General features: G+C 34.3%; 1 pseudogene; it reads left to right on the forward strand.

The window, feature by feature from the left end:
* The first annotated feature begins 3,673 nt into the window (after nt 1-3,673).
* LOC138145317 (receptor expression-enhancing protein 6 pseudogene) lies at nt 3,674-4,300 on the forward strand (annotated as a pseudogene).
* The last annotated feature ends 10,386 nt before the right edge of the window (nt 4,301-14,686 follow it).

The raw sequence follows: 14,686 nt of genomic DNA on the forward strand, positions 1-14,686 counted from the left end.
CAAACCTTAAAGCACAGTAAAATGCTATTATTACCTTAAGAACAACTGTGTTAAAGACAAAATATTGCAGACAACTAAATTATATTAAAATCATGGAAATAACAATAACATATATCAAATTCAAGAAATAAGACTAGTGTACTCCTTTTAGGAAAATTTATTTTAATTAATGCTTATTCTAAAGAAAGATGAAAAAGACAGCTACTAAGACAAATCTGTTTTTTTAATGTATCAACAAACAAATACATTCAAAAAAAATAAACAAAAAGTATCTAAAATCAAAGACAAAATTAACAAAACTGAGAGCTAAAAACCTAAATGAATAATCAAATTAATGAGGTATTTTGTAACTAATATAATTAATTAACCAATAGCTAGCTTAGCCAAAAAGAAAGCAAATCTGCATTAGTATTTTTAAATGAGGAGAAAAAAAGCGCAATGATTAATGAAGACTCAAAGAAACTATTAAATAGCATTACAATTTCATATTCCAAGTAAACAGGGAATGTAAAAGAAAAGGTTGAAAGCTTATAAAATGTCATAGACAGCTGAGTGACACAATGGATAGAGCACTGGACCTCAAGTAAAGAAAGATTGAATTGAAATCTAGCCTGAGGAACTTATTATCTATGTAAAGCTGAACGAGCCATTTAACCTCTGCCTCCGTTTCCACATCTGTAAAATAATAATAATAACACTATACTTATAACAATAAAGTTATTATGAGTATAAAGCAAAGTATTTTAATGTGCTTTGCAAACCATAAAGTGTTATATATTTGTTATTATTATTATAAATAACTTGAACAAGCAAGGGACAAATGCTCTAAATATATCTTAGGATAAAAGTAAGTAGGCAATTAATAAATGACTGCATTAAAAAATTTCTGAAACCCAATGAATTCATGAATGAACCCATCAAATATTAAAGAATCTATATGCTTAAAACATCAACCATGAGCAAAAAAATAATAATACCGCTACTCAATTATTTCTACAAGATAAATATAGTCTTAATCCCCAAAACATTGAACAATAAAAGTAGAGAAAAGGAATTGTAGATCAATAAAATTAATATTGATGAAAATGTATTAAGAAAAATAGTAGCTAAGAGAGAACAACAACACTTTAAATTCATTATGATCAAGTAGGATATGGACTAAGAATGAAAAGATAACTCAATACAGGGATCTAATTAGTGTGATAAATCATCCTATCAATGAAAAGAATTAAAACTGGTGATTTGAATTCCTCTTCTGTCATTTCTTGCCCATGAAACACTGGACCAGTCATTTATCCTTTTTGGACCTCAGTTTCCTCTTCTATAATATGAAGATGATGGATAACTGTGTCTCTAAATAACTATCCAAATAGAACCATTGCATCTATAAATATATCAACGGATATGCTAATAAAAACATTTGAAGATAATAATAGTAGGCTATTTTATTACAACAATAAAAAATAAAGCATTTTAAATCAAGAGATAGCAATGAATTTTTTTCTGACATTCTCAGAACTGGGCAGACACTGGCATATGCCACAGACATAAAAATGCTAGCTATAGCAGTTAATCAAGAAAAAACAATTAAAGGAATAACCATTGATAAAGATGAGGCTTAAGTATCTCTATGGATATTGCAGCAATTTAATAATAAAGCCAAGTGTATTTAAAAGACAATATAAATAAAAGATTGGCTTATGTCAGGACATAAGAGAAACTCACAAATACATGTAAACCTTTCATCTATCATAAACAAAAATAAGCACTTATAAGAAATATAAAACATATTAAAATAATGGTGTTATGCTGTACTTATAAAAATCCATCTATAAAATAATATTAAAATAAATAAGCTAAGAACATTGGCCCCCAAGGAAGTCAAAGCTTGTAGAGATGTATATACACATATATGCATACACATGCATGTACACATACACATACATACACATACACATGCACACACCTTTTTATATTTTAGCATCATACTGGAAACAAAACATTTTTCTATCTTCTGAACAAATTGTTGCATTTGAATGTAATGTAATATCATTACATCATAAGATATAAGGAATTCAAAAAACCAAAAGAAGTTTGGAAATATTAACATGAATGGATACACAGTAAAATAAGTAGAACCATAATTACACTAAAAATATCCTATCCCAGATGAATTAAATATCTATTCTTGACTCCAAAAGACTGATGATGAAAAATATACCTACCTTCTCTCAGTAGGAAAGAAATAAACTAGAAATTAGCAAACACATCGACCATGGGTTTATGAGTAACTTGGTTTACATATGCTTCTCTGAACAAAGATAACATTTTTCACAAAATTTGTCTTGCAGGATGAACAAAAATTCACAGTACGAAAGTCATGTTTGGATTTGAACAGCTTGCAAAGGAATGAAGCTCAACTAGGGCAATGAGGAGGAGGTTGAGAGGTCAGAGGAATCCCTCACATCAAGTAAGATTAGGGAGGTTAATCAAATGTGGGGAAAAGTGCAAAATTTTGTTGAAAAACATCACCCAAATAAGGGTTCGGCAATGATGGCTAAATATTTTCAACAATATATATGTAACAATAATGCAATGGCACATTTCCCTGACATTCTGAACAAAATGTCAAAAACAAGTGTCATTATATAGGTTTCTAGTCAGAAGCGAACATAAAGAAAAAAAAATCAGTGAGTCAAAACATAAAAATGATTCTAAAAAATGAAAAATAAATGAAGGCAGTAGTGTTAGTCTTACTTTTAGTGAAAGTAGCATAAGGGAGAATATTCCTGACATTGAAATCCCAATGTTCTCATAGAAGGAGATTCTCCTCCCAAGCAGTAACCCTTCCTCCTCCTCCTCCATCTCATCTTTCTTATACTAGCCATGACTTTTCTCAAAGGTAAAGTGCAGGTTAATTTGTTTTATTTTTGGTTTATAATGTGTACTAATCATTGCTATTGTATTTCAGGTGCATTATGGACAAAACACTAATTTAAAAGTATAAATATTATTTTTATATGAATATTTTGGGGAGTGTGGTACTGCTCATCTGACTTTACATTATTTCCTATGGGAAAATTTGCTTTGCAATACGAACAAATCACACGACGAACAGAATCTTGGAATGAATTACATTTGTAAACCGAGGTTCTGCTATACTTCTTTGTTTATCTTTTCTTATTACAAAGGAAAACCCTATTTAGAGGGTTTGTTAGTGGGAAGGAAGGGTAATTTAAAAAGCAAGAGTGAATCTTTGTGGACTTTTTAAAGAAATAAATGTGAAAAAATCAGGAATAATTGGAAAGACATTCCATGGTAATTTTTCTAGGCCAAAGTAATAAAGAAAAGACTTCACCAAATATTTTATAAATTTAACTATATGTATACAAAAATGCCAATGGAATACTTACTAGAATTTTTAAAAAATGACATGGTAAAAGAAAACTTCAAGAACATTCAGGAAAAAGTATCAACAACAGAGCAGTTGCAGGACTATGAGGTGGGAGGGAAGGAAAGGAAGGGACCGAGGGACCAGAGGAGCGGAGGTCCTGGGAGCCTGGAGAGGGAGATGCCACCAGCACTGCTGCAGAGCAGCTCCCTGGAGCTTGCCCCTTTGACCTGGGTCCAGTCATCCTCAGTCCTCTCTCCTCCCCCCTCATTTCCGGGAGCCATGCGTAGCTTGAGGCAGAACTTCCAGAGGTTTCTGGAGCAGAAAAACATTGTCACCGATGTCCTGGGGAAGCTGGAGGAGGTCTCCGGTATCAGAAAGTACTACCTGGCTACAGGTTACATTGCTTTTGTGGCCCTCTATCTCATCTTTTGCTATGGAGCCTCCCTGCTCTGTAATCTCATCTGATTCATCTACCCAGCATATGCCTCCATCAAGGCCATTGAAAGCCCCTACAAAGATTATAATACCATCTGGCTAACCTACTGTGTGGTATATGGCATATTTGGCCTGGCTGAGTTTTTCTCTGACATCTTCCTTTTCTGGTTCTCCTTCTACTATGCAGTAAAGTGTGCCTTCTTGCTATGGTGCATGCTTCCAGTGGCCTGCAATGGCTCCCAGATCCTGTAACATTGCCTGATCCGCCCCATCTTCCTGAGGCACCAGGCTTCCATGGATAGCTTGGTGACTGACCTAAGTGGACGAGCTCTAGATACAGCAGCCCATCTGACCCAGGAAGTCCTCCAGGCCTTGGCTCACAGTCGAACAGTGCTGACCTCCCAGGTGGCTCCTCAGCTCCCTCCAGAGTCTCCCAACCAAGGCAGGCATGATTCACCCCCAGAAGAATAAGTGAAGAGATCACTTCTGAGCCAGAAGCTTTGAATGACTGGACATCCTCCTCCCAGCCCCCTCAGCATCATGGGACCCTGGTCCCCTATCCTGGCTTGTGTCTAAGCAGATGAAGCCTCCCAGCTGTATGTATCCACCCAACCTCCACCCTCTTGAGTCTTAGGGCATTAAATAAGTCTCCCTAGTCTGGGAGATGGGATGGGCATGGGAGGACTTCTGCCCTTTTAGGATCCACCAGCACCTGCTAAGGGGCCCTGCTGATGCTCGTACTGTTCTAAGTATACCATTAACCATCTGCCTCTGGCCCCCACCACTGGCCTCCCACAGGACTCTTGATGTATCCTGGCCATTCCAGCTGCCCATGTATTAAAAAAAAATAGTCCTACACAGCGCCCCCCCCTCCAAAAAAAGTATCAACAACAAAAAAAGATAGGAGACTGACAGTCTCAGACCTCAGATAACATTGTAAGAGAGTAATCATCAAAACTATCTGAAACTGAATAAAAAATAGAAAATTAATCATGGAATAGGCTAAATATAAACAACCTAAAACCAGAGGCACATAGTAAACCAGTTGTTTAGCTTACTGAGGATCATGAAATGCTCGGAAAAGAAGTCATTATTCAGTTTAAAAAAAAGGAAAGATTTGGTAGAATTAGGATGAAGAATGAGAAACTTGTCAATAGACTCTAATACTGTAAATGATAATCAATCTGAAGGGGATATATTATTATCTATTTTTTTATCAAAATACACACATATACATAAGAAAAAATACTTTTGAATGTACTTCAGATACCATTACTATGTCCTTTCAGGTAGAGGTTGACTTTTCAGCAACATGAATGTTTAAAACTCTATTTCAGGGGAGCCTCAATCTTAAAGTAGATACATAAATTTAGAGAAATTATAGGCTCATGAGGGAAAGAGGGGGAAGCACACGGTAGAGACAATGACAAATTTTGTTAACTGTTTGTAGGTTTCTGATTGTCCTATGTGGTTTTTATATTCTTTATATGGAAAGAAATAAAAGTCATCTTGTATTTGATAACTAATTTTAGCTTGAATATTTCCTAGCTCCTAGAGATGCCTTTTTACTAACATATAGGCCAGATATGGGATCTTGTCTAGTATCCTCAGGGGAAATCCTAGGTCTACTGTCATGAGTCAAAGGGAATCCCCTGAGCTTAAACCTGTCAGAGTAAAACCAGGGACATTGTTCTAGAATACAGGTTATAGTAACAAAGAACTTTATAAATTTCTCATTTCACTTATCAAATAGAAAAGGGAAATGTTTTTGTAATTTTACAGATGAGGAGACAGATATAGAGAAGGTGATTTACTAGTTTAAGGTCACACAGGTAATAATGGCAGAGTAAATTCAGATTTTCTGACTCCAAATACAATATCTTTCCATCCCTAGATTGTCACCTTATCTGAAATCTGAAAGACAAGTACAAGACTCCATCTACACAATAAATATGGTAGTGAGGTTTACTTTAAGATGAGATAGATTATATTTCTTATATATATAGTAAGATTTCCCTAAATATGATCCTGAGCTGGAGTGACTTTTGACTGCCAATTAGTATAATAAACACTCAAATGAAATATTCAGGAAAGGAGAAGTGTTCATGATTGATAGTCCAAGTTGATACACTCCTCTCCCAGTTAGGAACTCTCTTGAGATGAGGTTGAGGGGTGGTTAGGTGGTGCAGTGAATAGAGCACCGGCCCTGGAATCAGGAGGACCTGAGTCCAAATCCGGCCTCAGACACTTAACACAAAACCTAGCTGTGTGACCTTGGGCAAGTTACTTAACCCCAATTGCCCTCCAAAAAGCAAAAAAAAAAAAGATATGAGGTTGAATTTTGGGGGATGGATAGGAATAAGAGTAACTCACTTGGAGATCAATCCAGTAAGGCTTTAATTTTAATGAGTAAATTACAAGCAATCTTTTTTGGAAAACCTGACACATGGGAAATGTTTAATAAAAACTTATTGACTTTTTGGCTTGATAATATATATATATATATATATATGTATATATTATGGATTTGTAAGACCTATCTTGGTAAACTGACAGTTTTAGAAAATAAAAGGTACCCCTCCAATAATTTTATAAGGCCAATTTTCCTCTAGACTAAATTATAAAAAAATTTCATTCCTGCCTGTTCCCTATAATTTCCTAGTGACTACAAAACTCTTTGTTCTCTTTACAAGACAGGCATTGTAGTAATACCCAGAATTATAAAAATTGCTCCTGATAGAAACTTCTGTAATTCTCAGATCCATCCAAATTACCTATTGCAGGAAACCATGACCTTTTACCTCCATAAACTGCTGATTCATTTCATCTCTTAGCACTTATGACTCAGGCTTATCTTTAAGGGATTTAAAATTTGCTTTTTTGGAGCCTTCTTTGGATATAAAGGCAAAATCATCTCAGAAATAAATCAGTGAACTGACAAAACTCTAATGATTCTAAACTTGGCACTTCTAGAGGTTAACATTTTTTATCTCTATAATAGTCTTAAATCTAGCATACTTATTTAAGTCTGACACTAAATATTGGCATCTTATCCAGTATTCCTAATTCCATTGCTAAATGTATTTTCAAAGACATATTGCTTGGGTATCATTTTAATTTTCTATAGTTTTGTACTTTCATAAAGAACAGAGCTGTCTTCTTTCATATCCCTGAAGAGATAGTAAGGTCCTCAGGGGAATACTCTCATCTATAACTCTAACAAGAATTAAAAGGTTCATAGAATCATAGAATCTCAGAGTCAGAAAGTACCTGAGAGGTCATCTGAGTCCAAAATATACGTGAGCAGGAAAACGCTCCATAGCACCCATAACAAGAGGTCCTTCAGTCATCAGATGACAACCTTCAAAGATAGTGAACTCACAACCTCATGAAGCAACCCATTCCACTTTTAGATAGCTCTCATTATGGTGGGGGGGGGGCCTAGATATAGTAAGCAGAAGTTTGATCCCTCCTTCCCCATACCTCCCAGTCTTTCTTCTATTTCAGCCCTCTTGAACAAATGAATTGCCTAATCCTCTTTCCAAATGACACCTCTTCAGATGTTTGAAGATACATCTCATTTCTTCACTAACATCTCCCTATTCAAAGCCAATAATTCAGTCTCTTCAGCATATCTTCATTTCATGCGGTAGGAAGCCCCTTCACTGTCTCACTGCTGCCACTCACATTCCTGCTTATTTATATATATCCTTACTAATGTAGTACTCGGTACTTAAGAGAATACTCTTTATATAGTCTGACTCAGGAGGAGCACAGTGGGAATATCACTTATTTCAACCTAGGCACTATAGTTATCCTAATTCAGATTATATTAGGGTTGTTGGGGGACTCTTTGACCTCCACTTCATACTGTTCACAAATACTGACTTTGTGTTAATCTAATCTAATCACTAGATTCTTTTCATAAGAATTTGTGTCAAACCATGGTTTATTATTGAAAAACTATAGAGCATAAATCCAGGCATTAGGATTTCACTTACTAAACTTATTCCTGGAGTGATCTAAGGTGATATTTTTGAGATGATTCATTCTAAGATGCAGGGGGCAACTAGGTAGTGCACTAGATAGAGTGCCAGGCATGGAGTCAGCAAGACTAATTATCTAGAATTCAAATCTGGGCTCAGTTACTATATGGGTGATTCTAGGCAAGTCAGTTAAGCCAGTTTGCCTTAATTTCCTCATCTGTAAAATGAGTTGGAGAAGGAAATGGCAAAACCACTCCAGTATCTTTGCCAAGAAAACCCCATAAGGGGTCACAAAGACTTAGACATGACTAAAAATGACTGAACAACAACAAAAAGGTTGAAATAATGACCCTTTAATATTCTAAGAATCTATGATCTTATTATATGGGTGTTATAGTGGGTTGCTTCAAAACCCCCCTAAGAAAAATTATTCATCCACTTTCATGGTAAATACATAATTTTTTTAATTGGAGAAAATATCATCTTTTTGGTCCTTATCCAACAAAATGAATTACCACAATTATTCTAGAATTTCAAATTATGTGGTATCTAAGGTAGAAATAAAGACCTTTCAGTGATTATTTAAAAAAAATAAATACTTTTAACTATATAACTGGCAAGAAAAGAGGGAATTACCTGGTTTTGTTAGAAATGTGAGATCATTCATAAGAATAAATACAACTGGCATAAAACTGCCTTTGGAAACTCTGCATATCTCTTTTGATTTTTTCACTTTATAAAATACTAAATACATTATTCATTGAGCCCAACATGATACATATGTAAAATTTGACATAGCTCATTGCTAAAGTGGTCCATTTCTTTTCTCTTTTTCCCTTCTTCTTCAGGGACTTGCTATATTCTCCTTCTTGTTCTCAAAACACCATTAATAGCATTCTTTTTGCTTCTTTGTGTTGAGCCTGAAATAAATTTATAAATGTTTGGGAGCAAATCAGAAATACAATACCTGTTTTATTAAGCATAAGAGATTACTATACACTGGGTTTAATTAAAATGAGAAGAGCTGATGTGATGGAGAGACAGATAAACTAGGTCAGGCCACTTTCTATAAATTCCTACTCTACTTGCAGATCATGCCTCAAGAACAGACTAGTGTTCCTACCTATCAAAGGAAAAGGCCAGATCTTAACAATGAATCCTTGCAAAAGTATGTGAACCAAGGACAATGTAATATCACTGCCACCTTTAGGAAAATAACTGAAATCCCAGATTGCTCTCTCATCATACTTTTGTTGGATGAAAATTATGTTGTTATAACATTCCTGAACAATATCATTCAAGGATCTAATAATATAGAACAGTTATGGAACTAAAAGATCTTTTCAATGAACTCTTTTATTTACAGATGAGGAACGTAAGGAAGTTATCATTCTCCATAATATATTCAACCAGATTGGAAGACTCTTGCTAAAGATGCACCAAATTCTCATAGGTTTTCTCACATTCTGCCCTAAGACCAAAAGGTCTACTATCTCCCTCTCCATCTAGCAAATTTTTCTTCACTATTAATAGTCTATTTTAAATATCACCTGATTTTTAAGGTCTTCAAAATCCACGCAAAAAATTCTTCCCTCAATTTTCACAATGTATCTAACTTGTAATATTACATTAAATATAGTGTTCATATAATTAACACATATCATATGGCAATATCTTTATGTGGTATCCAAAAGTTCTGTGAGGTATTGTCCTAAGTATGGGATCTCAAAATAGGCCATTCTGTGGATCGTAATGAGATTAAAAAGAAGTGTCATATTTTGAAATGCAGCCAAGCCTCTTTCTCAAGAGGCTTCTCATCATGGAACAAAATCTTACTGGAAAGTTGATGCCACTGGGCATATATAGTTATACCAAATGTAGGATCTGATACCTAATGAAGATACCAAGGCATATATACCATCTCCCAGTATCCTCTTCGATGATTAGTGCACTGGGGAAGAGATACAGTAAAAGCCAACATCAGGGAAATTGTCCTTCAGGAAATCTAGACTTCACTATACTCCGCAGACTCATCTGAATCTTACTCTTTTTATTTTCTTTTGAATTTATCTATATATTTATTTTTAGTTCTCAACATTCATTTCCACAAGATTTTGAGTTCCAAATTTCCTCTCCATCTCTTCCCTAACCCCAACCCCAGGAGGGCAAGCATACTGATTACTCCTTCCCCTAGTCTTTCCTCTCATAAATCCTCCCATCCCTTACCTCCACTCTTTCCTCTTGTAGGGTAAGATGGATTTCTACACTTCATTTTCTGCATATCTCATTTCATGTTGCATATAACAACATTTTTTTAACATTTGTTTTCAAAACTTTGAGTTTCAGATTCTCTCTCTTCTTCCCTCCTCACCCACCCCACTGGGAAGACAAGCAATTAAATATAGGTTATACATCTGTAGTTATGCAAAACATTTCCACAATAGTCATGTTGTGAAAGACTATTATTTTCTTCCATCCTTCCCCCCCATTTATTTTATTTTCTCCTTTGATCCTGTTCCTTTTCAAAAGTGCTTGCTTGTGACTACTCCTTCCCCTAATCTGCCCACCCTTCTATCATAACCCACCTCTTATCCCCTTCCTGCAATTTTTCTTGAAATAGTACAATCCACCTAAAATCATAAGGATTGGCCAACTTAACTTTACCAGCAATGGTTACTTTTTCAATATTTTGCTACAAACCACTTAGGTTAAATGTAATTGATTTTGTACTTCTTTGTGTTAAGCTTGAAATGTTTATAAATGTTTTTTGGGGAAAACCAGAAATACAATACCTGATTAATTAAGTACTTTATCATAGCAATGATTCAAAGAATAGTATTCAGGTGCCACTCCATTGCTGCTAGCCATGGTGCTGATCTCTTCTATAGCGATAGAAGTAATAGTATCTTATCTAAACTTTAAAAACTACCCCAGAGGATAACAGAGAGATCTATGTGCCACTTGCATTTAAATGTTTGGTATTATTTCTGCCCATTGGGAACATAAGAGGTAAAAATATTACAGATGGAATTTGAACTAAGAACTTCTGACTCCAAATCCCATGTTCTTTCCATAACACTTACTACTTTCCTCAATGGATTTTGTTTTGAAGATTCCCATGCAAACCTAATCTGGTATATTCAGTTGTACACAATGATGTTCAATAAGTAATGTATTTTTACTGACAATGTGAAATATGGAGGGAATCTACAGACAATGTTAAAATTTATTCAGAATTATTCGGTTATTCGGAATTAGCTGATTTTGGTGTCAGCAAGGACTGGAAAAGAAAAGAAACTAAAATATTAATAGAATAAACAGAAAATGATTGGAAGAATAAAAGTTGCAGGATTTTAGCTTTTTCCTCATTTCTCTGAAGGCATCTGAAAAAAATTATGAAGTTAATAGTATAGGTGATAAGGAAAGGGGTTTATTTACATTAAGAGAGATATTAGAAAGAAAATCAAAATAAAATATAAAAGTAGAAAAATCTATTTCAAGATTTAGAGAATACCCTTTCACTCTCCTGCTGCTAGAGTACCTGGATCCTACCATGAATGACACTGTAACCATCAGAACCAAGAAGTTCATGAAAAACAGACTTCTTTAGTGTATACAGGAAAGGCCATAGTGCCCAATTCTGAAATAAAAAAAAAAAAACAGCCAAGATGTATAAGACAACTCCAGACATTTTGTCATCGGATTCTAAACCCAATTTGGTGGTGGAAAAACAACAGACTTTGTAAAGATTTATGATTCCCTTGACTATGCAAAGAAAAATGAACTGAAGCACAGACTTGCAAAGCATGGCTTGTATGAGAAGAAGAGACATCAAGAAAGCAGTGAGAGGAATATAAGAACAGAGTAAAGAAATTCAGGTGTACTATAAAAGCAAAGTTGGTGCTGGCAAAAAGGATGAAAGGCATTATGGATGATGCTTATCCATTAAGATAATTTTCATCAGACCATAAAATCTATGAAAAACTTCAAAAAAAACTCAGTGAATAAAAATATCTGACTAGCAACAAGTGATGATGACATCAATTTTTATCTGGTAATTTTGTCTGGTATTGCTAAATAGTCATCCCTTCAGTATTTCCTCCATAATTCCTTTTGGTTCCTGCTTTTCCTTCAGCTAACATGCAGAAGTTTCAGTTATCACTGTGAAAATGTGAGTGTATTTCTTTAAAATAGAGAATAAAATTCAGTAATACATGTGAATGTATTTCATTCACTTCTGGTCTCCTACTCAATCCTCAGAATACTATAATTTCACAAAACACACAGAACTTAAAGGACTAAGTATTGGTGGGACCCCAGGCATTAAGGCAAGATTGTAAAAAGATGTGTGGACACCTACATCATATTGAGTAGTGGGACAAGCATTAGATTAGAAGTTAGGAAACTTATTGGTTGCTTGTTTTGTTTTGGTATCAATTTTAGACCCATTTAGGCCCCTAGTTATATGAGTGACAACCTCTCTAGACTTCAGTCAAAAAAATTGGATTAGGACTACTAAAAGGTAAATACAAAGAAGAATCATCAGGAAACAAAAAGGAGTTAAGGGTTTAACATTTTAAGGGGAATTTAAATAATTTGGAGAAAAAGAAGAGTTAAAATAATACCCTGGGGATTAAATCCTATAAACCCCAAAAAGATAATATCTTGAGTTACAGAAATAGCATTGTGACAAGTTGTGAAAAATAGAGAGGGAACATAAGTGTTACATAGTAGGAGCTGGAAAAATATTGGTTGATTGATTGATTGAAATTATAGATAATAGTTAGAACTACAACCTTACCTCAAGTCCACAGGTGAGAAGTGTGGGGATAGATGATAGATAGATAGATAGATAGATAGATAGATAGATAGATAGATAGATAGATAGATAGATAGATAGATAGATAGATAGATAGAAAGATAGATTACTTTTACCAAGAAGGAGGTGTATAGGGACAACAGTAAAGAATCAATGATGCAAAGGGACTGAGATGAGAAAAAATGAAAAATTCTTGATTGAAGTAGAAAGGAAAAATATCATTAAAGGATACTGCCATGATCAGGAGGACTGCATGACTATGGTAAGAGAAAGGAGCTGAATAGTGGCTTTCATCTGGGCACAATGCTAACATTAGGAGACAAGCTTCTCAGTAATTATACATCCAGGACTTCTTGCCCCAGGAGAGGAAATGTATGAGTCTCTAAGAAAGAGGGTAGTCAGAGTGGTAAGAAGTAAATAGAACTAGAGATCGTCAATTTATCTCAATCCTTTTCTCAATGTCAGTCTTTCTGCCTTGTATAGAATTCATTGATATATTTTTTCTTTTTTATCAAATTATTTGTATTTAGTTTTCAACCTTCACTTCCATAAGTTTTAAATTTCCTTCCCCTCCATCCCTCCTTCCCTCTCCAAGAAGTCTTGCAATCCTATATGGGCTCTACACATACATTCCTAATAAACACATTTTCATATGTAACACATGTCACAGAGAAGAATTATAATTAATGGGAAAAATATTCAAAACAAAACAAAAAATAAAATAAAATACTCTGCTTGATTCTGCATTCTGACTCCATAGTTCTTCCTCTGGATGTGGCTGGAATTTTTCATCATGTGTCCTTTGGAATTGTTTTAGATCCTTGCATTGCTGACAGGGAATTCATTTTTTTTTTTCAGTTAATATAGTCTCCTGTTTCTCTTCAGCCAAATTTTCCTCTTTCATTATTTTTCCATTCTAAACATCATACTTTCTCAAATACTTTCAAATTCTTTGAATAGATATCTATATTTCATTTTTCCTATTCTAATTCTGTTTTTATTGAATATTTTCATTTACTTTTAAGATTATTTTATTTTTCCAATTGCACATGAAGACAATTTTTAACATTCATTTTTATAAAATTTTAAGTTCTGAATTTTCTCCCTTCCTCCCTTCCCTCCTCCCTAAAACAGTAATCATTTTGATATAGGTTATATATGTGCAATCATGTAAAACCTATTTCCTTGATAACCATATTGTGAAAGAAGAAACAATTTGGAAAAAAAAATTGCTTGCAAAAGAAAAAATAAGGTGAAAATTGTATGCTTCAATCTGAATTCAGATTGCATCAGTTATTTTTTTCTGGATATGGATAGCATTTTCCATCATGAGTCTTCTGGAATTGTCTTGGATCACTTTATTGCTGAGAAGAGCTAAGTCAATCATAGTTGATCATCATACAATATTGTTGTTACTGTGAACAGTGTCCTCCTGGTTCTTCTCACTTCATTTTCCATCAATTCATATTAGTCTTTCCAGATTTTTCTAAAATCTGCTTGCTCATCATTTCTTATAGCACAATAGAATTCTATTAAATAATATAACACAAATTCTTCAGCCATTCCCCAACTTATGGGCATACTCTAAAATTTCAATTATTTGCCACCACAAAAAGAGCTGCTATAAATATTTTTGTATATGTAGGTCTTTCCCCTTTTTTATGATCTCTTTGGGAGACAGACCTGATAGTGGTATTGCTAGATGAAGGGGTATGCACAGTTTGATTTCCCTTTGGGCATATTTCCAAATTGCTCCCCAGAATTGTTTAATAAGTTCACAACCCCACCAATAATGCATTAGTGTCCCAATTTTCCCACATCTCCTCCAACAATTATCACTTCCCTTTTCTGTCATATAAGCCAATCTGATGGGTGTGAGGTAGTACCTCAGAATTGTTTTAATTTGCATTTCTATAATCAACAGTGGTTTAGAACATTTTTTATTACTATAGATAGCTTTGATTTCTTCATATGAAATTTTCCTGTTCATATCATTTGACAATTTATCAATTGGGGAATAACTTTTATTCCTATAAATTTGACTCAATTCTC

The sequence above is a fragment of the Petaurus breviceps genome, unplaced genomic scaffold (assembly GCF_028583685.1).
Source record: "Petaurus breviceps papuanus isolate PSGF00001 unplaced genomic scaffold, PetGlider_PUasm1.0 90734, whole genome shotgun sequence".
NCBI lineage: Eukaryota > Metazoa > Chordata > Mammalia > Diprotodontia > Petauridae > Petaurus > Petaurus breviceps.